The following is a 23,970-nucleotide window of genomic DNA, read 5'->3' on the forward strand; positions in this document are numbered from 1 at the left end:
AAAGGGTCTGACAAGAAAGAGGGGCTTTTTACAAGGGCCTGTTGCGATAGGACAAGGCATAATGGCTTTAAACTAAAAGAAGTTAGATTCTGACTAAATATAAGGAAGAAATTTTTTATAATGAAGGAACAGTTTGCCCAGAAAGGTGATAGATGCCCCATTCCTGAAAGTGTTCAAGGCCAGGTTGGATGGAGCTTTGAGCAACCTGGTATAGTTGAAGATATCTCTGCTTATTGAAAGGTGGTTGGACCTTTAAAGGTCCCTCCCAATGCAAATAATTCTATGATCCTATGGTTATGGTAGCTTTGTCACCATTCTGCAGTTTTTGCAGTAGCCTTTGCTATGGTACAAGAATGAATTGCTTTCATGTGAGGGCATAAGCGAAGTGTCTTTCTCTTATTGCAGCTGGGCTTCTAAGAAGAAAAATGATGCTGCTGACACACGCATGTTGTCCTACCAGGGTGTGCTGAATATCCCTAGACCACTTTTTTGCAGTTCTGTCAGGAAGATCTCATACTCTGAAATCCTACAGACCTCAGCCTCTGGGACTTCTTGTTTATATGAACTGCTTGCTGAAAGTTAAGAGGCAGTAACGGTTGATATCAAGCATTGGCTCCTTTCTTTGTACAATCAACAGCTTTGGTAGGTTTCATTTCCACTACTTTTGAGCATTTAAAAGTTTAATATTGCAAGTTATTGTTGATTACGCCGACTTCTACTCTTGAGCTGTTCTTGTCCTACAATTTATTGAGTTGGCCACATTCCAGTGAATGTCCCTTTCTTTATCTCTCAGGCATTAATAATGACCAAGGCACTGCATTTCCTCTTGGAGTCTGATTTGGTTTTCTTACTTTTCTGTCATGTAGATTAAATCAAAGGGTATTGTTATAATTAACCCCAGCTGGCAACTAAACATGACACAGCTGCTCAATCATTCCCCGCAACGGGATAGGGGAGAGAATTGGAAGGGTAAAAGTTAAATAACTCATGGGTTGAGATAAAGACAGTTCAATAAGTAAAAGCAGTGTGCACAAGAAAAGCAAAACAAGGGATTCATCCACCACTTCCCATGGTCAGGCAGGTGTTCAGTTGTCTCCAGGACAGGCTCTGTCACATGTAATGGTGACTTGGGAAGACAAACACCATCACTCCCAACATCCCCCCTTTCTTCTTTTTCCCCCAGCTTTATGTGCTGAGCTGACATCCTATGGTATGGGATATCCCTTGAGTCAGTTGGGGTCAGCTGTCCTGGCTATGTTGCCTCTCAGCTCCCTGTGCACCCCCGGCCCACTCACTGGTGGGGTGATGTGAGGAGCAGGAAAGGCCTTGACTCTGTGTAAGCACTGCTCAATAGCAGCAAAAACATCCCTGTGTTATCAACACTATTCCCAGCCCAGATCCAAACTACAGCCCCATACCAGCTACTATGGAGAAAATTAACTCTACCCCAACCAAAATCAGCACAGATGCACTCACCAGAATTACTTCAGATCACTTGTAGTATTTAGGAATTTATTTCTAAACTCTCCTTCACAGTTAAACCTTTGCACACACCCTCTCAGGAATGCTCCTTTGCCCATGCAATCCTGAAATATTCCCCAAAATCAGTTGTAAGTGCTGGATCAAAACTCTGCCAGGAGCCATATCAGCAATTTTACAGTGGGGACAATCACAGGTTAATGCTCATGCTTTTGGCACTCTTTAATTTATCCAGAGTAGCTGTAGCTTCTGATGACCAAATCTATGAAGCCGCTATTTCAATAGAGTTTTGCTGACTTAGATAAAATCTTCTGGGTTCAATGAGTACCCTTCATGCAAGAGCCGTGTTCAGTGACTGCATGCCAGTATGTATGCCACCTTTGGCCATCTAAGTCAGAAATAGACCTTCATCTCGCAATGGCTTTAAGCAATAAACTGATGGGTCTTCTAGCACACTTACATCACCCAATAGTCAGGCTTTCAGCCCTATTTATAAATCCTTTGCCTAAAAGCATTTCTGATTCTTGTAGAAATATTGCTTTACTTTCCAAGTGGTCACTTATAAAAATGTTTGACATAAAAGGTCAGATCCTAGACCATACTCTGTTGCTTTTGTGCTCATTTATTTGCTTTTTCAATGGTAGATAGTCCCAGGAGTACACGTCAGAAGTATGGAATTGGCCAGAGAAGAATATACCACCATCTTTTTAATAGTGGTTTTCTTGGACTAGCAAAAGGATGTGCCAGCATGTGCATTGTCAGGATAGAAATTTCCTCAAGAACAATTGTAAGCTGTTTCATTGTTATTCTAGGTACTTTCAGCTCTGTCTTTAAGAAAAGTATGATTCTCTGTTTTTACAGAGAATGAGATTTAAAAACTAGAGGCATGGATACCCAAGCTAAAAAAAAGTAGTTAACTGAGCTTTCATCATCATACAAGCTGTGTTTCTCTCTGGAGGTAACTGGACCTCTGCACTTCTCATTCAGGCACTTCATATAAGTGCTTACAATGAATCTGTGACCACTTGTCTTGTCCAAGCATGTGGGAAATAAGCAGAGCAGAGGATCATCACTGGTTTCATGAAGTGCTTAAAAGAGGAGTGTCCTGAACCCTGGACCATCTTTGCTATGTGGCTTCATCCTCAGAAGTTCATTAGCAAAGAGGAGAGCTCCTCACTCACAGTCACAGCTGATGACTTGTGACTGCTGAAGCTCTTGCTTCAAGCATGGCATTATATGTTGGTCACACAGAGAGAAAGCACTTCAGATGCAGTTTGTGTATTGGTAACCTCTGTAGTCCTGATTAACGGCCTTTTGTGATGACATAAGGAAAATGGAATTTGGACAATACTCTTCTCTCAGCTAATCTTCATTTTTTATTTGCCATTCTCATCCTAGTCTTTTACTATTTCATCAGCTATTTCAAAGTCCATTGTGCAGCCTGCTTTTCCTTTTTTTTTTCCCCTAGTTTCAGCAGTAAAGCACTGTGAGGCAAACCTGCTTTGTAGACACCGTATTCTGTATGCGTTTAAATGACTTTAGTGTGTGCTGAGCCTTTCCCACTCCTCTTTTTACTTGTCACAAATTGTGAATTTATCACTGTTACCTGCAACTAAGGAGAGTCATCAAAGGCAAACAAATTACAAGTTGTTTTCTGCACCAGACGGGTTTCAAGTTTCCTGAGGGCTCTGAGTGTTTGTTTATTTCCCAGAAAGAATTAGATAGTTAATTCCCCAGCATTTCTTGCTGGTCTTTTACATCAGCTTCTCTTATAAATCATTTGGGACATCACATAATCAAGTGTTGCCATAAAACCTTTATACAGATCTATAAACTAGATTACATTGTGTGGGAAATCATTAACCTCCTCTACTTGAATTGTGCTGTTTGTACTAAAAAGGTGCAGATAAGCATTGGTACAGAACAGTAGCTTTCACGTCTATCCTCTGGCTCTGGTTAAATCCACTCAACGGTATCCTCAGAGACAACATCTGGAAAGAAACACCTGGTGATTCCAAATCCCCTGTTGGTTTTGCTGATGGTGGTAGTGGGTTTTTAATCTCAATTTTACCTGCCAAGCCTTTGTCTTTTATCTGTGACAATAGCAGAGTTGTTCTGAATAATTAAAAAAAGGGGCATTACTGGTTGGCAACTACTTTAATATTCCCAGCCCATCCTGCACTGGCATAATCAGGGCACGTATTGAATAATTTCTTGCTCTACAGTAGATGTTTAAGCTCATCTCACTGATGGGAACATTAAGACTATGTCCAACAAGTAAATTAAACAGTGTCTGGGAACAGTCCTAGGCACTAGAATACAATAATCTCTTCTGATGCACTGTTAGAAGCATCTGTGACATGGTGTTTGCCTGCATCAACTAGTGCTCTCCCAGATAATTCCCGAGTCTGGAGCAGGAATTAGAAAATAACAGAGATCATTCCCACCAGACTCTTTTTATGCATATGTGTTGTTTGGAGGTTACTAGCTTAGACACTCACTGCTCCATGCCAGTTGGCTTCAGTGCTCATGAATGGGTTTTGTGCATTTAAATCATCTCTGAAGGTGGCCTAATTTAGCACAGCCCCTCTGAGAACAGCATCCTCAGGTCCAGCCCTTACAATTGGGATAAGCAGAGTTCAGATGTCACCCTCCTCTGTCGGCATAGGCAGGGCAAAACCTTGGGCATATCTTCCCAACCTCATAGCACAGGTTAATACTGAGCAAGTGAAGAAATGGATTAGATTCAGCACTATGTTACACTTGTTTTACAGCATTGTTTCTAGTGGAATTCATTGTAATCTGTTCCATTTGATAAATAATGTCTCCATCGTTGGGTTTTGCACTGCTATTGATAACTGTAACAATTTCCCCATCATACCAATGCAAAGTCTTGACCCAGTGGTTACCTGGGTGTTTTAAATGTCTAGTGCTCACATGGGGAAAAAAAATCCTTCCAGTAGAACATGAAGTTTGTTCAGAACATGGACATGCCCTCTACCCCTCACAACTGTGCCTGCTGTAAATCAAATAACAGGGAAATAAAATCAGTTACACAGTAAAATCAATCAACCATCAAAACCACAAATCAAAGCTAGAGCAAAAAAGGGAAAATTCTCCCTTCTAAAACCTAAGAATTATTGCCAAAGAGAGAGGCCACAGCAGCACCATGAAGCCCCAGAACTTTTCTATGGCTCTTGGTTGCTCATGAAATATTATGTGGGATTTTATTCTTTTTTCCAGATATTGTGACGATGGAGAATAGCACAATGTTTAAAGGAAGACAGATGATTGCTATGTTGAATCAAGCCGTTAATATTTATGTTCTTCGTGAATAATTTCATGTAGTCTTTTGAAAACTTTACAAACATTTGCCACTCCGTGGAAGAAACAGATGTTTTCCTCATTTAATAACAGGGAGATGGGGAGAAAGAATATATGCCTTTCTTTTTGTCTCAAGATGAGAGTGGAGGGGATTGTCTCCCAGCTCTGCGTGCTGAAAGACACTGGTTGAGCTTCTTGATAGACGATATAATAACGCTGCAGCACAGCACCCCTTTTGATGTCAGATCTACATAAAAATACTGGCCCATATAAAGTGAAACATTGTTTTGTTTATATAATAAAATATTTCACAGGTATGACATACTGGTAAGTGCGGAGCAAGGCTGGCAATTTATATCCACATGTGGAATAGAAAGATAGGATTGTACATTCATAACGGCAACCAACTGCTGCTGGAATTGTGTTTCCAAACAGATTGGTTGTTTATCCCCATTCCTGTGCAATTCGTGTTGGGAAAACATCATTCTTTTTCCTGTAGGTTCTCTTGTAGCCAATCCCTGTGCAGCACCTAATACAGAAAACTCTTAAGCTGCTAAATCTCAGTTTTCCATATTTAATAGGGATCTGAACTTTACATAAAAAGCTGACAACTCTTTATTTGATTTATCATTTTTTAATAAAAAAAGAAAAGTCAGTTGTTCCCTTTGCAAATAATTGTTGGGCCCCTGTTGAGAACATTTCATGGGCACTGTTACCTGCTCTTCTAGATCATATGGCTTTTGCTGAACTTGGAGATGATTAATCTGAACATTCAGTGCATTTTTACTGCTATTTTCAGTTTTAAAAAGTAGGATATTTTGTGTCTGTTTTTCTGATTTCATGGTTATGGCATGAGATAGACCAGCTGAGGGTACTAAATGTTTGTAGGAGAAGGTTTCAGAAGTACAGTGGTTGATATCTTACAGGAAATCCTGTCTCACAAGTGGAAGAATTGGGATTCGTTCTGTCTAAATTTTGGCTTCTAACTAGCAATTATGTGAAAAGTTCACTTGTTCTAGACTGCCTTTTTAGTCAGTGGACAGAAGCACCTTCTTCTGACAATGGGTTATTTCCATTCCCTGAATGGATTATGCTTTTTATCTATTAGTTTGCTTAAGTGTTTAGTGTCAAGGTGAGAAGGATCTGTCCCCCAAAATCCTCCAATGCCAAGATTTAGCTGGATTTTGAGCTATTCACTTTGGTAAATCATGTGGAGCCACCTGGAAAGGTCTTCAAATGTGCAGAAGGCCTCCAGAGAATGTTAACATCATCCCTGAGCTGGAAGAGCTCTACGGGTTGTGAGTTTATTACGGCTGATGTAGACTGTGCAGGCTGGAGTGTTTTCAGAGGATGGAAGAGGATGTTTGTGTACCAACATGTATGTGAATCTTCCTTTCTGTAGTGCGTTATAAAGCATTATGGGGACTATTCCCACCTGGAAGCTGCTCTGTCATTTCCACAAGGATGCTGACACCACTCTGTTCCTGGGATTATTCAATACAAATTTGTCCCCTCATACTTGACTAGAATAGGCTATTCCTCATGCTGCCCAAAGGACCAATTTTCCCAGTAATGGTGCTTTGGCTGTTACATCCCTTTTACACACAGGCATTTGCTGTTTGGGGAGTACAGGAAGAAGTGGATAAAAACTCGTAATGCCACCATCCATCCAGTCTTTCAAAGGTGATTATATTCGCCACAAGGCATAATGCTCTTGCCTTTCTCAGTTTTTCTCTAGCGTGCTGAATTCTCAGCAGGGTAAATAGTAACCTTTCTTCATAAATAACTAGTGCCTTTGTATCAGACCTAGGTCCAGCCACGGACCAGTAAAGCTTTGAATAGCACTGGAACAAACCAGCTGCACAAATGTGAGAAGCTCGTGCAATTTCTTCTGGTTAGGATTCACTCTGAGGTTGTTTACCCATCCTTAAACACAAACAGGGAAGGTCTATTATTTGATCAGACCTGACTCTCAAACAGAGATCTCATTATAGTGGCTTTCAACAGCACAGTCATGTTTTCAAGCTTTGAGAGGTGCAGCAGCTCTTCATTATTACCAAAATGGAGGGGAAAAGAATAAATAAAAGGATGCTCATTTCTGTAATGGCTGTTGAGGGACAAATCTCCCTTTCTTTGTCGTGCCTGGTCAAAGGCTGATCCAGAAAGATGCCTCATATCCCACCATGCCCTGAGAATCAGTGGGTGGTTTCAGATAGTCTGGCTAAAACCCATTTTTAATGAAACTAACTACCATAATTCTAATCAGAATTAAATAAGAGGGAGGGCACCTGGCACTTCAGCTGACACAGAGATGTCTACAGTCACAACCACCACCGGTGCTTCCCTGGTACTACGTCAGTTTTGTAATCAGTCATATAGAAATCTCCCCCCCTGTCCAAGCCAAAATCTGTCTTTCTTTTCCACCCTTTCCTTTTCCTCCATTTCTATTTCACCTTTGCAGATGAGATTGGGGTCTTTGGGAATAAAATCTCATTTGAATTCAGAAACCAACTTTTAAGAGCAAGTCAGTACATCTAGTGAGACAACATCTTATCTGTCCAAGTTCTAATCGATTTAATAGGGCCAAGGGCACAGGCAGGCAGGACTTAGGATTTTTCTTCTTATTTCCACAGAGCCCTTCTGGGTATTTCACAAAGCTGCTAAAGTTCACGTTCTAGGACAAGGTAAAATGTCTTTGAGGCATCGAATAGCACACATTTAATGAAGATAGAAAGCCAATCACTTAACATCAGATGAGGAACAGCAATTTCCTTCAGTCTGGCACTTTGTGTATTGAACAAAATTGCATGAGAGCTTTGAGCACTAGGAGAGCTGTCAAGCGGCTGTTTGTCTGGGAGCTGGAGCAGTCCCCTTGGAAACAGCTTAAACCTTTTAAATGAAAGCATTACAAAATGTACATCTGCGTGTAATATATTGTCCATAGCCTCAACTGTCAAGGGCCAGGCAACACTATGTTTATATATATTTTTTTCTTGATAGTCATTTTCATGCTTTCACATGTAAATAGAACCTCCTTTAAGATTGCAGAGTACATGGCTACTCGATAAGGAAAGCATCATACAAAACGTTTGCCCCTTAAAACTAGTTCAGCTGGGTTATCTGACCTTATAACATTTACCTCGAAATTGGTGATCCTCTCTGGGCTTCTCTGGGCCTCTCTATTGCAAATACATAGACATTTCTTGTTAGATAAGGCAAAATGGGAAATTTGACAGTCACCCTCTGTACGTTATATAGAGAATTAGTGTTTTTTGGGGGGGACCTGTTAATAGACATACTCGTTACCCTATGTCATCACCTATATAAAACACTGGTCCAAATTCACAAGTCTATTATACCATCATAAGTGATCTGTGAATGCAAACTCTGGGGAAACATGTTATTTGCTCTATTTTTTTTTTTTTAATCTCATTTTTATAAAGCAATGCATTTACTTTCCTCATTGTATTTTTTTCTGGCAACTATGAAAATGGCTAACAAAAAAGCCAGAATAAAGAATACAAGGATGGTACATATAAAGTATATTCCTCTGGAACACACTTGGTCTCATGGTCTCATATTGATCTAAATGTGGGGTAGCTCTTCTGAAATCAGCTCATTTAACAAGTTTAACTGCTTTGAGTGAGAGGAAAATCAAGCCTATTTTTTTCTAGTCCTCACTCTTTCTCTCTCTGAGATTTCCTCGATCCTCTCCCTGCTCAACTTGTACTCCCAGCAGCCACTTTCTTTAATGAAAAGTAATGCTGAGCACTGAGCAGATTCCACTTCAGCTTTGACACTAGGACGTGGATTTAAAGTATCTGACAGAGCTGCAAACTACAGCTGATTGGGCATTTTGGCAGTTGAAAACTATTGCTTTTCTTCCTTTTTCTTGTCTTTGGCATCTCACTTTTTCCCTCTCATTGCTCCCATCTATTGCTTTTAGTTCCCACAATATGCCTTATCCTTGAAGTCTGTCAGCAGCTTCCCCCAGAAGTATTCACTAACAGATATTCTTGGTCTTCAGCATAAAGACTCTCACCTTGCCCTGCTCAGAATTCAGCCCATCAAGTACGTGTTTGACCAAAAGGATCATAAATCTGTGCAACAAGATCACAAGATCAACATCAGCTGGTGTTTCATCGCTAGTTCCTTCTAGATGGCTTATGTGCAAGGTCTGCAGGGGTTGCTCAACCCAGGAGCATGGCGTTGACTATCCCCTTGCATGAGAAAAATGATAGCTGATCAAGCATCTCGGTAGAGTATCCAGTGGAGATCTCATCTTCTGTTACAAGCACAAGGACATATTTTCTATTGATTTGTATTAAACTTGATGTGAAATAATAAAGGAAAATAAAGAAGAAAATCCCTTTCTGTCCCAGAATAACTGTAGAAAGTGCATGTGGTGGTTACACAGTTGTGATCTTCATCCTGACACTTTGATTGCTTATTGGCACTAAAAATCCAGCCTTTCTCTAATTCTCCAACAGACCTTTCCCATTGTTTTTGTATGATCAGAGAGAAAGTGATGCTGAATTTAGGAGAATATACAATGAGAATTGGTCCAGTCTTTCACAGAAGAACAGGAGAGCTGTATTGCTATTTTGTGAGTGTTTTTATGATGATATATGGGATTGTGGTTGCTGTTACGAAGATATTATTCATGTCATGACAGTGATCCATTGGGATCAAAACAAATCCACATTTATTTTAAATAAATCAAAATAAACAAGTATGAACCAGGCCTAGTGTAAGCAATTGTGGGAGCAAATAGTAGTTATATGACAACTGGGTAGATTTTAGAAGTTGAAAATTGGGAAAGGCTCCAACCCGTGATTGAGAAGACAGCTACTGCATGGAATAGGAGTTTATAGATCAGCAGAACAAGCTATCAATTTTCAAGAAAATATTAGGAGTAGTTTAATGAGATTAACCACCTGGGAAGTGTGGTGGACCAAGTTCAGAGGTGCAGTTGGAACAACGTCCTGGCTCCAAGCCGCACCTGGAAAGGAAGGTTGCTTGCTGGGTAGAAAGGAACCACATCTTTTTTTCATTCCCCCTATCCTTCAATTCTTCCTCCAGCCTTTAATCTTCGGTTACTCTGCTCTCCCAGCAAGTAATCTGAGCACTTGATCCAGTCTCTCCCAGGGAGATATCCCACCCTCCTGCCTTCCAGAGGCTACTGAGTAGAATTCAGGCTGGCAGCTCTTGTGGCATCATAGCTTTCTTCTCCTGCAGAAAAAAGGGGGATCATCCAATGCCACAAGGAGTAAAAAAGAAAACTGTGATAAAATACAGGGGTTACAGAATGAGCTGCTTCTTGCTGACTTTAGCCATCTAAGGATCAGTTATCTAGCTGGTTGTGGCTGTTTTAAATAAACAACATGAAGGAGAAGTATCACTTGAAAGGTATTAATCACAACACCTCTTTTTCTAACTGAAGAGGTCCCTCTTTATTGGGGTCTGGAAAAATATTTGGCTGACTTAACTCTCAGTATGCTTGCCTACCTGTTTTTCTAGAAGTCTATGTTGGTCACTTGTCCTGATGAGTTACTGGACCAACCCATTATTCCTAGGGGAATCATTTGGGCTTCCTGTATTATTAATAGAGAGGAAGAAAATAATTTTCTGGAAGTGATTTTTCAGTGCTTGTTTATAGAAGGTCCTACTTTTTGGGTCCTACCTTTTGGGTTGGAAAGGACCTGAAAGCTCATCTAGTTCCAACCCCCTGCCGCGGGCAGGGACACCTTCCACTAGACCGGGTTGCTCCAAGCCCCGTCCAGCCTGACCTTGACCATTGCCAGGGATGGGACAGCCACAGCTTCTCTGTGCCTGGTAGGTGGACCAGGTTGCTCCAAGCCTCATCCAACATGTTCCAGCGCCTCGCCATCCTGAAGTAAACAATTTCTTCCTTATATTTAACCTAAATCTTCCCTCTTCTGACGTGGCCCTCATCTCGACTTGCTCTAACAGGTCCACATACTGTAAAAAAATACAAGGTGGTACAAGATGAAGAGCATGAGCATTGCTAGAAAATGCACCATTTGTTTATTATTTGCACTGCAGCTAATGGCAATGACATTGCATTGCAGCAGTGATAAGCCCCAGTTGGAGTTAGACCTCACTTTGAGAGACTTAAGACTGCAAGAGTCTTAAGAGAAAGTGAAATTGCTGAGGTGAGCCAACCAAGATTGGTGTCATCAGCAACTTGCAGGAAGTCAGTCGCAGAGCTGGGAATATGTCTTCTGACTCCCAGTACGCTGCTCATGGCAGGAGACCGTTGCGCTTCAACTGAACCAGGAAAGTGATTTATTCTTTCTTTGCAGGAATATTTATTGTTGAGCAGCTGTTTTCAGCCCACCTCATCTATTTGAAAGAATCTGAAGGAAGGAAAGATCTAGTTCTTCCCTGGGAAATGGTCTACAGTTTTCTCGATATGTCTGGATTAACTGTCTATACTTCTTCCCTTTCTAATTTCACTCCACCGCATTTAATTCTCCACCTTCAGCAACCCTAAATAATTCCTACACAAACTACTGTGCAGTAATCTAATAAGACAGTAAAGCGTGCCTGACATCCTAACCAAGATAGTAAATATTTAATAGAATGCACTCTATGAGGAGCAAAGTAAAATTAAATGAAAAGTCAGATAAAATGATCTTAAATGCAATAAATACCAGTTACTATTCAGTGCCGAGAAGTTGCATGTGTATTTGTTTCCTCTCACTTAGCAGTATTGGCAGCCTACTTTTTTGTGGTTTTAAAATGGCAACAGACACCCACTTGCAAGTCTGCTTCATCATGTCTGTTAAAATAATTACTGATATTATTGGCTTTGTTGTTTGGCATCCCGATTTATTTAAGTTTTTGTCAGTTAGCTGCAGGAGGTCCAAAAATCTGTGTTGCTGGGTTAATTATTTCTTCTTTTTCCTTTCTTTCCTTTTTGGTTTGCTTGAAAAAAAGCCATGGAAAAATGGCAATAAATATTGAAGAATGACTCATTTTTATCAAATATATTTGGAAAACAGATTTATTCCAATTTTATTTTTAACCTGTGAGGTGGAAACATTCAAACACAACCCAAAACTACCCTTATGCTTTCATTCCTGCTTTGAATTGGATATAGTATTTCTTTATTGTCCTGTGGTGCTATGTTCTCCTCACCAGATGCTGTGCTCCATGCAGAACCACGTATGCTTTGCCACCTTCTTTTGGGAAAATAAAGGATTTCTGTCAACTCATCAGCTAAAAGCTGAGAAACCATTTCTTGGAAGAGGAATTTTCTTGTTAATATATGAAGAAGCAATACTAGTTAATATCCAAATTAATCCAAATTAAAGGCTGTACAATCATGGCTCTAAAGCTTCCTAGAACCACTCATGATAACCGCAGGCATCTAGTCTTTAGTATTCAAGATTTTTCTCTAATCTTGACTATTCAGGATCAACTATATTTAGAATTTATTCCTAAGAGGAAAATATTGTCTAGTTATACACATTTTTCAACCAAAATCTACAAATAATGAGCATGTTTTGCTGTCTCATATTTGGTTTAATTAATGTAATTTGAAAAGCACTGAAACATTCCCATATATTATTCTTTCTTCTGAAACACCAGCTTGAAAACTCTTTTCCTTTTATATCAGAAATATGATCCAAATTTCTTTTTTCTGTGAGATGATATCACACATATCACACTGATGTTACTAGACGTTTCAGTTGCACAGGGCCATGTCACCCCACAGTATGAATCCTTCCCATGGATCCAGACTGTGTCTTAGTCCTGGGGGACATCCCAGCCTTTCTTCTGATCTCCCATGATGCTCACTCCTTCAGAAAAATAAAAAGTATGGAAAAACTTGTCCCTTTATTAAAACTTTCCAAAGGCTGACTGAGTGCCCACACCACCCAAAGTGCACCGTTAATGGATAGGTTCTGGGATTCGCTTTCACGCTGAAAATGTTGAACTATTACATTTGTTTCCTACAGAGTGGTCACTTCCAGTAATAAAATTATTGTTTCTGAGGTACTGTCAGTAATTCTACTGTTAATTAATTCAAAGAGATGTGCTGACCTGCATCTGGATGCCTTTGTCTGCCATCAATGTTGCTTTGCAGTTACAATTAAACACACAAAATGAACATCACTGCTTTCACTGGGTTCTATACCTTTCATTTTGAAGGTCAGTCTGGTCCAGACTCATATACTCTATATCAGGGATTTTTTTTCAAGCAGGGCAGGTTGTCTCACAGTCAAACAGGATTCTTCCATCCTTTCTGATGCTTTAAAAGGATAATTTTTCCCTGATTATTCCTGGGTAAATACTTCCTCTTGAAATTATAGATATTCAACCCCCTGCACTGCAGACTAGTTTGTAATGGTGTAATTATATGGAGCATAATTAACAGTTACTTTGAGGAGGCATGCACAGGAAGAGACTCTTGTTTGCATCCATGTTGGAACTGCAAGGACAGCTATACAATAAAGAGGATCACTGAAATCAATAGGAACACGGTGGAAGAGGAGGGAACAAGCTTGCTGAATAAGGCATTGTTTCTGCATAGTCATTGCTCATTTTAGCACCAATTCTTACGTTATTTGTTGCTATCACCACGACTTCTACAAAAACATTTTAGATGTTAAAAATAGATGCAGCTTACCATGCAAACATGAATATTTGAGGCTAGCGAGAAAACAGGATCCCACTGGCTTGTAGAGGTACTTAATACATTGGATTTGATTCCTTCTAAAAAGTATAGATGGAAAATGGCAATGGATAACAGAAAAGCCATGCCTAGAACCAGAAAAAAAGAGTTTAGTATGCCATTCCAGTGAATTCCCTGGAAGATTAGGTAGAGGATTGTAATTAAGGTTTCTGATCTTTATGGAATGTTCCATGTTGTTAAACAAATAATAAAACTCATAGTTATTCCTATAATAAAGATATTTCTCTTGTTGAAATAAACTTAATGTACAGTATCATATGGTGGGCAAGTATCTTCATATTTGGCAGGTTTAATGGGGTTCAGGGATGCTGTCATGGCAGTGTTCTAGAAGCCAGGCTGTCATTTCAGATTTCACCTTCACCTCTTAAGTTTATAATAGACTGATGAAGTTGAAAATTTGTGGAACTGTTGCTGCTGCAGTTATTGTTGTTGTAACCTATCTGAACTTTCCTTAATGAAGTAAGGCAAGAAACACTTGGAGACCATTGTTTATACCCTAGAGAGAAATATATCCCACATTAAAGAGTTTTAAAGGCAGTAAATATATGAGGGTTGGTTTATTTATTTGTGTTGCTTCTATTTTTTTTACATTACCACTATTCACTGAAATCATGAATAGTTTTATGTGTTTGCAATGCCACTGAGATACAATTTGATAATGAATAGCAGAATAGTGGAATACTTTAGATTAAATTACAAAGGATGAAGGACATCAGCAGGCATCTGTTGCAGGGTTTGAAATGAAAGAAAACATAAATTCCTTAGGCCAGTTATTCGAAAGCTGAATATAGGATATAGTATTCATATAGCACTTTAACTGCCTAGACATCTGCTGGGTAAAACCCACTGTTAAACATGGATTATCAAAACCACTCCTAAGTTACATGGAAGAAAAGCTTTATGATGTGGAAAAAAAGAGAAAAGAATCTAAAGAAGCTTTATGCTTTTACATTTTAGTAGTTAGAAAAAAATGGAAGTGTAAATCCTGAAGCTAGTCAAAGATGTCTACAATGGTCTGCAGTTGTCTGTAGCTGTTTACATATCCACAATTAGGTCTATTGGGTTGTCTCCATGGCCATTGAAAGGAAACATGCACTTTCAGGGTATAGTTTGTTAAACATGTTCTTGATGCTTATTTCATGGTGAGACTAATTGTAACTTGAACATGTTAGATATAAGGAAGAAGTTCTTTACTGTGAGAGTGGTGAGGCACTGGAGCAGGTTGCTAAAGGATGTTGTGAATGCTCCATTCCTGGCAGTGTTCAAGACCAGGTTGGACGGAGTCTTGGGTGACATGGTTTAAGTGTGTGGTGTCCCTGCCTGTGGCAGGGGGTTGTAACTAGATGATCTTAAGGTCCTTTCCAACCCAAACCGTTCTATGATTCTATGATTCTATGATTCTATGTCCATTTTTTATTCCATTGATTCTGGGAGAGCTTAGACTGGTTCAGGTGTATATTGTCGACACTGTAGATATCAAAAGTTAGGTAGGATGGTTGCATTTTTCTGTCTGGCCAGCATCCAAGGATAAGAGACAGTTCCAGGGCTGCCTTTTGTCACCTGTACAGTCAATCACACAGATAAAAATATGAGTGTCCTAGCAGTGAACAAGGGTGTAGCACTCAGTAGGATCAGGACAAGCCAGGAAAAGATAAAAGGACTGACCTACTCCAATCAATTCTTACCCAAATCTTAATAAGGGCCTTCCAACTTCTGCCTCAAAATAGTAAGCTATGTTTAATTACCAGAAAATAGTGCACGGAGAATGGGACATGTCAGAAATATGTGCTTGAAGTAACAAAATGAGTTTTGACCTAGAAAAATGTAGGCTAATAAATCTGAGAGGGAAATAATCTAAAGCACAGTTATTAAGTCAGACAAAGATACCTGGAAAGCAGAAATGTCAAAGGAGACCTTGGGGTTTTAGCAGACAGCAAATAATATATATGCATGCTGTAAAGCTAGAGGATGACATAAGGGGATGGTATGATTTCGGGCTGTACGTGCAGAGTCTTCATTCCTTTGTCCACAGGGAGGTGATTTTCGTGCTATATGACAGAGATGAGATTGCACCTTGAATCTAGTGATGGATGTTGACAAATTGAAGGGAATTCCGAGAACAGCAGCAAAAATCATTAAGGGGCTGAACAACCTGACTTGGTAGGAAAAAGAAAGTCATGCTCTCAGAGGATAAAGGGGAAAGATTGTTTCTGTTATCCCAAGGTGACAAAGACAGGCATGATGGGCTTATGTTAAACAAAAGGAAATTTGAACTGCAGAGCAGGAAGAAATTCCTGCTCCAGTGTGACTTAAAGAGTTTTCTGCAGTATATCGTGGAAGATGTTTACATAATTAAAAGGGGATGACAGCATGAAAATGTTAATCAGAGCTTAATTTGTTGTGGCATTTGTTACAAGTAACTTTTTAATTAAAATTGAATGCAATTCAGTAATCTATGTTTTCAGATTGTATGTTTTGTGCACTTGATGATATGTGGTATCCTGCAAGAGTCACTGGTTTATTGCTAGTTGTATTGCATTTATCGTGATGACCTTGCAGTGTTCAAGGCCCGGTTGGATGGGGCTTGGAGCAACCTGGTTTAGTGGAAGGTGTCGCTGCCTGTAGCAGGGGGTTGGAAGTAGATGATCTTAAGGTCCCTTCCACCCCAGATCACTCTAGAATTTAAGGTTTATGAATTGACTGCAGCCTTTTATCTGATAGACTACACATACACACTTTTCTATTTAGCAAAACAAGTTAATATTTATCCTGGCACTGAATAGGCTTATTCACTCATACCCACATTATTGGAAGACTAGCATCCTTGTTATTTTGTTGACGATGTAGTAGTGAGACAGTCTTCCAAAAAACGCTCTGATTCTGCAAAATGCTTTGTGAATATCAGATCTTATAATGTATTTCCTGTGACATCAAGATCACGGTAGAAAAGACTGATGTAGACTGCTTTCCTATATGGGTCAGTCAGACCCCAAAACTCCATAAATGCTCAATGAGAAAAGTAGTCAAGATTCCCAAGTCGGGTATCTAAAGAAGATGCTTTGAGCAAGCTCCTCACTACTGAACAAAACATCATCAATGTTAAAAATGAGAAGGAAGCAGTTAAGCTGTTTACATTGAAAAAAAAAAGGGTAAGCTCTGTCACGTGCATTGAGCTCAAATGCCGTTCTAATAGATAATACATGTCTAATCATGATTAGGTATATAGCATACAGTACTTAAAGGTTACGTGGTTAAAGGTTTCACTTAAAAAATCATTTATCCACTTAATAGCAAAAAATTCTAAATCACTGAGTCGCTTTTAAACCTCTTTTGAGTGAGATTCTTCATCATATGTTCCATTGTAGAGAAGAATTTGCAGTGGCAAGGGTATGGATTAGTAAGCCATTTCCAGCCATAATTTCAGTTATCTTGTGATGAGACTTTTTCACCACATTCCATTCACATTGGACTCCCTTCACAGCTCTAGTGTATGGCCAAGAATACAGGAATCTCATTTCTTCCGCTATTTAGCTATGAAAAATTAATGGCAATTAACTTATAACGAGTTGACAGGAAATAGAACCTTAATGCTATTAGAACCTTAAACTGTGGAAGCTCCATTTGCTTTTTTATCTCATAATCTGTTAATCTGCTTTAATATTTATGGGTAATGATAGTTATATTAATTCCTCATTATTTTCACTGCCTCCCTCCTTCCCCCTCCTTCCCCTTGTTAACTGAATCTGTTTCTTAAAGAATAAACAAACTCGTTCCTGTAGTCATTTCCCAAATGTGTGTTTGACAGAATTGTCAGGTGAATGTCTGCCACACCATAAATTGTAGGTGTGAGCATCTCAGGAATTTATTTAGCCCACGATCATATGCAGGGCTGGGATCAGATATGATCTGAGAAGGAGGCAAAGGACAAGTATCTGCTCCATGTTTGCTCTGCAGTCACACAAGCAATACCTAGGGCTCACTAGACACTAAAATGCTTGCCAACCCTCTACACCTTGTAGTAAATCTACTCCTTTACAAAGACATCTCACATTGAAAGGACTTTGAGTCAAGTTCATTGTTATATCAGTTTTCACGTAAACCTGGCCTACAGTTTCCAGTGTGTTGTCCTTGTTACCAGGAGGATTTACTGTAAAAGGGTGTCTCTCACATTAATTAGCTTATAATTTAACTGAAAATTCTTTACTTCTCCTAAGAGAGGGAACAAGAGGCTGTGCATAGGATGTGCAAATTGGCTCTGCAGCCAAGCTCACCAGGACAAATTTAGTGGACCTCTTTCATTAGTTGCAAAGGTCATATCCCATTGACTTCTGTGGCATCGCACCAGCATCATTCAAAGCACAATTTGTTCCAGTAAAGTTGGACTTGATTTCCTGTTGCTGTTGTTCTGTTTTAAATCATTTGGTAGTGTGAAATGAGTGTAAAAGTTTTTCCGGGGTGATTGGCTGTGATTTAAGATCCTTTGTGCATTTACTTTCTGGTTCATAAATGACTATTCAAGGAAGGCGGCAAAGGAAAGGCTCTTTAATTTCATTCATTTGGCCATTGCTCGATTCCACGCCATGTTAGTTTTTAAAGGAACATTCTCACATGTTCTACGTGTCTGAAAATATTTAACTTAAAAACGTTTCCCCCATTTTACAATTTGAAAGGTATTTCACTCTACATCTTGGATTGCTAGGCTCCCTCTGGATACTACTTAGGTTTAGCTCAGAAGTTACATTTCACACATAAGAAGTTACATTTCACATAACACTTTCAGGTGGAATACAGGAGCAACATGGCTTTTCATAGGTTTGGCCCAGTTTATCTTATTTTAGATAAATATTTTATCTAATCTCCCATGGTTTGTTCTACAATAAGGGAGAGGATAGTTCTTTATCCCACAAAGGGACAGTTTATGATGATGGTATGAATTCATCTAACAAGAAGAAGGGTGGCTTGGTGCTCTGGACTAATGCCTCCCCAGGCGTATCTCTGCCCCATGTCTCTTTACTGTAGAACTGCAGGAATGTCAGCACCTTGTATGCTTGTATTCGAATGCCATATGGGATTTCCTAACATGAATTGAAAAGCTGATTAATAGATTTTATTTTTTATGAGACAATAATCCATCTGAATTGTCTTTCCTTGTCACTGCTGAAGAACTATAAGGCTTTGAAGCACACTAAGTAGTCTAAAAAAATCTAGTTCAAAACACTTTGTTGATAGCCAGTGCCAGAAAAGCAGTGCTGCCTGTTATATTCAGATACAGACAGATTGGATTCTTGTAGCTGAACAAGTACCATGTGGTTCAGCTCCCTGGTTTAAGAGGTAGGCCAGCTTTTTTGTTGTCACTGCTACATTAACCTACAGGAGGTTTTGTTTTGTTGCCGGCCTATTTCCCAGATGACTGTTTTCAAATGGAAGGGGAGGTAAATCTGACAAGAAAGCAATAATTCGTAAAGAAAATGACAGCTATAATGAAGTGCTGCAGTGGTGGAAAGATTTGCCCGGCAGAAATGTGCAGCCCAGCTCACCTGCTGGAAGTTCATTGACTTCAATGTGTCTCCTCCAGACTTGACTTTGGCCAAATGCATTTTCCTAAGCATAAGGCCAGTTTTTTATTTCAGAGCTCTCACTTATTGGTAAAGTTGACCCAAATATTAACAACTGTTATGTGAATAACATCACAATAACTTACTACCTAAGTGCTGTTGTATGAATGTGCTGCCTGATGAATTGCATTGTGCATGGCAAGAGGCAGTGGCCTTCAAATAGAAGCCATCCATGTGAACTGCTTGCTTACATGAGCTGATCTTTTGGCAAAGGTACAGAGAAATGAGAAGAACACCTCTTAACAAGGACCAAGGACTTGAAAAAACTTGCCTTTCATTGTCAGGTCATTCATTCTAAGGAGAGAAGTAGAGGGCCATAATTCTTCCATGAAACCAAGTAACAACCTTTTAATAAGCATCATTAAGTCTTTAGATTGAAATAAGAGCCTGTCTACCCTTTTATCCCATATTATATTGCCCAAATTCCTCTTTGCCATCCTCACTGTGGTTAGATGAAAGCCCCCTGTTTTCATATTGATCACTAAAAGCACTTTCCCCTTGTACCAGTTCACTGCACCACTTCTAAATGCAGTTCATCTGATCTCTCTTGCTTTGGCTGCTGCTCATTCAGGGCTACAAAAACTGTAGTTTAAGGCAGGTCTTGGAACTAAATGATCATGTTTCTTACCTCATTCCAGGGGATAACATTAGGATCTTTGTTTAGGTGGGCTTCAGATTAAAAGTAAAGCTCACTTTGCTTTCCCATGCATGCCCACACACGTGCACACCCATATATATATACACACCCCTCTTTTCTCCACAAGGGTTATTTGAAGCCAGAACAGTAGACATCTGTGTGTGTTTATGCGTATTTCTTTTCAGTAACACACTTTCCAAATGCTAGATGCTGAGGAAGTGTAAGTGCACCGAAATGTTACCCTAGGTTCAACCTAAGCCCTTCAGAGCTATGGATTGAGTGGTTCTCAGAGTTATTCTTTTTCACTGGCAAGGAGAAAGTTGCTCTTTGACAAGGAAATTAAGTGATACGGGCAACAAACTTAATGGCTTAGGGGTTGTCAAGAATGTATTTGTAAACAGGCCTTAGCTTGAGTCTCACTTGAGTCGATTGCATGTGGCTGTAGATTTAATTTTCGCTTGCAATTTTTGTGTGCATGGAATTTTACCAGTGTGAGACTCGGTGGAGAGCTTTCACATCTGTTTTCCCTTCTTCTCTTTTATCCCTGCCAGACCAGCACAAAAAAATCTATATTCTAGCTGGAAGCAAAACCATCCGCAATGATAAGAACCAACCTCACATGCCAGCTAAATTGGAAATTCAGACCAACAATTTAGGGGACTGTTCCTGGGCTAAAGTGAAGTGACAAGCATAGACCCACCCAGCAGGCTGGATTCTGTGAATACACGTCAGCGGGGTATATGCTGTGTTCAAAGCAGTCTGCAAGCTGCATGCAACAGTAGCAACAACAAAAAACACACAGAAAACTTGGGGGTTTTAAACCTTTTCATAGCCCAAATCATAGAATCATAGAATAGTTAGGGTTGGAGAGGACCTTAAGATCATGCAGTTCCAACCCTCCTGCCATGGGCAGGGACACCTCGCACTGAAATCTTACCAGTCTTAGGCAGTGCATGTCCCCATCTTGTTTACATGAATGTTGCCCACTTTGATGTTCCCCAGCTTCATTTTATGACACAGGCAGCACTTTCTCTCCTGTGTTTCTTTGTAGATAAGTGAATTTCTGTATGATCTGATCCTTGGAATAGGTTGTCAGAAAATGAGAATGTGAACTCCTGGCCAGGTTTCACCCTCCCTTCTCTTCCCGCAAGATTTAATTGATCAGTTTCATCATATGCGGCTTAACCTTATGCAAGAACATGAAATGGCATATGGTTTCCATCCCAGAAAGATAATTGACCCCCAGGTGATTTCAGTCAATTGGGAAGAAAAAAACATATAGTGGGGTTGTTTTTGGAAGGGACCAGAAAAGGGGGAAGGAGGGGAATGACTTCACCTCTGGTAGCTTTTTGAACTTTGAGCCCTGAAATCTCAGGTTTGATGAATGAACTCAGCCCCCTTTATGGGAAAACTGAGGCAGGCCTCAGGTTCTCCTGATCTTGCCCTGGGGCATCAGTGTGCACAATGCTTCCTACACCAGCAAGGCCAGTTGCTTAGTCAGCAAAGAGCTCTCTTGTTCTTGCTGGCCTGATCACAGAAGCACCATCTCTCTCAAACAATGTTTGCGTTTAGAGAGATAATATTGTTCCTGGCTGCTCTTGCGTCCTCTAGGGAGAGAAACTCCACAGTACTCCATTGGACCTTCAGTATAAATTGTTTTATTTGGGCTCCTCTTCTCCATTGGCAAGTTCGAAGGTAGTTTTTTATGTTTGTTCCTTCTACTTTGTGCTTTTCTTTCTGTGAGATTACATTTGTGCAGTACTGGCTGATGTATGAGAGGCGAAGAGCTGTTACATTTGTACATCAAACCCTATATCCGTACCCTGCCCTACACAGTCAAAATGTATTTGTAGGCTTTACATCTGATAAAGGTCATCTTCTGAAATGCAAAGGCATAGAAGAATCTTCCTGAGTCCAAAGACAGATTAGCTGCAGTGATCTTTGCTACAGTTCATTTCTTTTGTAGAAGGAGTAGGCTCAACATATTCTGGACAGGTTCAGTATTGCTTTACAAGAACTGTGAATCATGTCAATATTGTGCAGTTGCAGTACGGGATATTTTGAGCAGGAGCAGGGGCAGGCACTGGGAAAGTTCACAGGGAAGAGGTTTTAAGAAGATAAATGAACAGTGTTGTGCAAAGACCTGTATCCTTCCTCCTCTGTCTTCCACCAACTTGAAGAAGGAAAGATGCAGAAAATGGCATTTTTCTTTAACAAGTTCAGATGGGAGACAGAACTCCAAGTATGTCACTTGCCTACTAGAGGTAGGATGACATGAAATATGGAGCTGTCAAGCAGGGTGAAGGACTGATCCAGGTTCTGACAAGTCGAACATATTGAGCTCAACAATCTTGACTCCCTTTTCCATAACCTCATCAGCAAGGGTTATATCTCATGTGTTTAGGCAGTACGGAAAAATAAATGGCTGCATCTCTCCTATAAAATGACCCCTGGCACCAAATGCTGTGGGGTAGCAAATGCTGTGGTCCTGGAGACCCATGCTCAAAGGAGACCCGATGGGTAGCACATATTCTCTTCGAGCTACCACTCCATTTGACGTTGTGCATCCTCATTGCCCCACTTTGTTCTCACAATCTGTCCTACTTTGAGGCCTGGAAGGGACAATTTTGGAGAGGTCTGTCCTCTTGCCATCAAAAAGGCAGAGCCAAGGTTATAGATGTTGTCCTACACCAGGCAGTTGCCTTTAGATCTCTTTGTAAGAGCATCCACACCCATTTGCTGCATTTATTTCTGGCTTGGAGACTAAGCCCTTTTGAGCTCAGTGAATCCTGGCAAATGTTTCAAGCACCTGCTTTGCTTCTGGCTGAATGCTGAGCACTGCTACGGTTGGGCTGTTTCACAGTGTCTTTCAGTCTCTGAAATCTTGGATCGGTTGAGATGGTTCTCCTGCAGCTCCTTGGGATGCTCCTTTTGTCACCAACCATCTGCCAGTTCCTTTGGCTGTGCAGGTATAAAGCATGTGTGCCAGCCTGACAGTGTCAGCACTGAAAATTCCCCAGTAATGTGCGTTGTGTGCAAACAAAATGCTACATTCCAAGCATGGAGGAAATTTTCTAACATTCAGGGAAGAAAAAAAGTCCCCTGGTCCCGTGGAGAGAGAGAAAAAACAATAATTCTCTTGCTGATATCAAAAGATCAGGTGATAAAGGGAGGGGAAAAATGTCATTTGTAGAATCAGAGAATCATAGAATAGTTAGGGTTGGAAAGGACCTTAAGATCATCTATTTCCAACCCCCCTGCCATGGGCAGGGGCACCACACCCTAGACCATGTCAGCCAAGGTGCTGTGCAACCTGGCCTTGAACACTGCCAGGGGTGGAGCATTTACCACTTCGGGCGGCCTGTGCCAGTGCCTCACCACCCTCACAGAGAAGAACTTCTTCCTTATATCTAACCTAAACTTCCCCTGGTTCAGTTTAAACCCACCACCCCTTGTCCTATCACTGTGTCCCTAATGAAGGGTCCCTCTCCAGCATCCTTGTAGCCCCCTTCAGACACTGCAAGCTGCTCTGAGGTCTCCACGCAGCTTCTCTTCTCCAGGCTGAACAGCCCCAACTTTCTCATCCTGTCTTCATACGGGAGGTGCTCCAGCCCCTGATCATCCTTGTGGCCTCCTCTGGACTTGCTCCAACAGCTCCATGTCCTTTTTATGTTGAGGACACCAGAACTGCACACAGTGCTGCAAGTGGGGTCTCACAAGAGCAGAGTAGAGAGACAGGGTCACCTCCTTTGACCTGCTGGTCACACTCCTTTTGATGCAGCCCAGGACATGGTTCATTTCTGGGCTGCAAGTGCACACTGAAGCCAGCTCATGGTAAGTTTCTCATCAACCAATTTATGACAGGATCAAAACTTAATTAGTCAGCAAGCTACATGGAGGGTGGTCAATAACATCAAAATCTAAGTGTATGAAGTGCAGCTGTGGAAGAACCACATGGCCACCAGGCAGAAATTGTGTCAGTGCAAAACTTCATTGTCCCTATCAAAATGGACCTGATGCAGCTGGTCCTTTCAAGAAATATTAAAGTATTACTTTTGAGCTTCTCCTCCAATGAAATAGGTCTTTCATTGCCAACTGAAGTAGAAGTAGGTGAAAACCACACTTAAAATAAGCATTTAGTTTCCACTGCTTGCAACGTGTGGTTGATACTCCCGTAAAATCATCAGTGT

The 23,970-nt window shown here is 40.4% G+C and overlaps 1 protein-coding gene across 11 annotated transcripts in view; it reads left to right on the forward strand.

Annotated features, from left to right (window-relative positions):
• TENM4 (teneurin transmembrane protein 4) overlaps positions 1-23,970 on the forward strand; it is a 1,610,848-nt gene that overhangs the window by 1,056,815 nt on the left and 530,063 nt on the right. Inside the window, exon 1 of one of the 11 annotated variants that reach the window (XM_030476265.1) lies at positions 624-642. The exons of the other annotated variants lie outside the window; for them this stretch is intronic. The gene's annotated coding sequence lies outside the window, so the exon portion shown is untranslated. Of the gene's footprint in view, positions 1-623; positions 643-23,970 lie in introns of those variants that run through there. 11 annotated transcript variants of the gene reach the window in all.

Source organism: Strigops habroptila, chromosome 2 (assembly GCF_004027225.2).
Source record: "Strigops habroptila isolate Jane chromosome 2, bStrHab1.2.pri, whole genome shotgun sequence".
Taxonomy (NCBI): Eukaryota; Metazoa; Chordata; class Aves; order Psittaciformes; family Psittacidae; genus Strigops; species Strigops habroptila.